This window comes from Gracilinanus agilis, chromosome 5, assembly GCF_016433145.1.
Source record: "Gracilinanus agilis isolate LMUSP501 chromosome 5, AgileGrace, whole genome shotgun sequence".
In the NCBI taxonomy this organism is placed as follows: Eukaryota; Metazoa; Chordata; class Mammalia; order Didelphimorphia; family Didelphidae; genus Gracilinanus; species Gracilinanus agilis.
Window position 1 is genome coordinate 20,333,105 of NC_058134.1, and position 1,707 is coordinate 20,334,811.

The following is a 1,707-nucleotide window of genomic DNA, read 5'->3' on the forward strand; positions in this document are numbered from 1 at the left end:
TCTGATCCTCACAGCCACCTTGGGAGGTAGGTCCTGTTATCATCTTCCTTTTGTAGCTGAGGAAACTGAGGCAAAAGACATTCAGAGTCTTTGCAGGGCCACACAGGAAGGATCTGAGGCCAAATTTGAACTCGGGTCATCCAGACTCTAGACCCAGCATTTAATCCACTTTGCCACCTAGATGAGTAAAGGATATTGGCCATACTTAATGACCATCTTTTTCTCTGTTCCATCCACCCAAGTTCATGGCCTGCTTAATGTTTTATGGCTCAGTCTACTAGAATTGGTGAATATGTTTGGCAGCTGGAGGAAGGGGGTGAAGGCAACCAAGATGGCGGCATGTCAGAAACTACAATGCCTGGGAATGGGGAAGGGTCCATTTTCCAGGCCACTGAGGGATCTAGAAAGGGAGAAGTCCGTGGATCAGAGAGTACCATGGTGACTTCCTCTTCCATTCCATTTTTAAAATAACAATGAAAAGAGCTGGCCGCATGAGCTTGCAACTTTTTAGTTGTTGTACCTTTGCCCAGAGACACATTTTGAAGTGGGCACTGTTAAAAACCTCAATCGATTAAAAAAGCGAGCTCAGTTTTGCAAACAGGCCAGTTTCCATTTCCAGGAAAAGGTGTTAGCCTTGCTATTATGATCTGGCCTTTGCCAAGTCCCAGAAGTCTCTAAGCTTCTCTTGCCTGGATGCTTTGAGTCCTATTGGAGTGAATTTGGGTTCCAATCGTTTCACCCAAGAACCTTTATAGAAGAGACACTTAGCATAATGCCTAGCACTTAATAAATGCTTATTGATGAACTAAAATTACACTAAAACTTTTGGGACACCCTGTTTTAAACTGCCTTTTATTGTTTATTTTCTTTTTAAAAAAAACTTACTTTCGGTCTTGGTATCAATTCTAAGAAAGGATGGCAAAGGCTAGGCATTCAGGGTTAAGTGGCATGCCCAGGGTCATACAGGCAGGCAGCATCTGAGATCAGATTTGAACCCAGATCTTCCTGATTCCATGCCCAGTGCTTTATCTACTGTGATATCTAGCTGCCCCTCAATTTTCTAGAATAATCATATGTTAGAGCTGGAAAAGACTTTAGAAATCCAACTATTTCACTGCATCAATGAGAAAGTTGGTCTATAAATAGAACTGTCACATCTCTCCTTAGCCATGTAAGTATAAACATCTAGATGATGTATAGCTACACATATATATTTACATAGTTGTACACTTTACTATATCTCTCTTTATCACTTTATTTATTAGTACACATGTATGCCCATATCTATACATGTATTTGTGCCATTTGTATCTATTATTACCCAAATATCTCAAGAAGATTTGAAGGAAAACCAGAAAAGGGCCTTGGAGACCCTCAAAGGAAAGGTTTGGGCCAAGTGATGTCTTAATATCCACGCCCTCAAGATGGAAGTGAGGAAAAAGATCCTTTCAGAGGGAGAATTCTGAACTCTGGCAGCTCTGCTACAAAGACTCTCCTCTGGACAGATGTGGAAGTCAGTGGTCAGAGCCCAGAAGTGTCAAAGAGGCTGTTGTGTGGCATCAAAGTCTGTCTGCCTCTTTGGTGTGATCATTAGATTAAGTCTGCACTGCCCATCTTTAGATTTAATCACCAAAGGCACTGCCCATCTTTAGATTTAATCACCTCTAATTCTGGGAGGTCTGTAACCCAAGTGTGCCAGAGTCAACC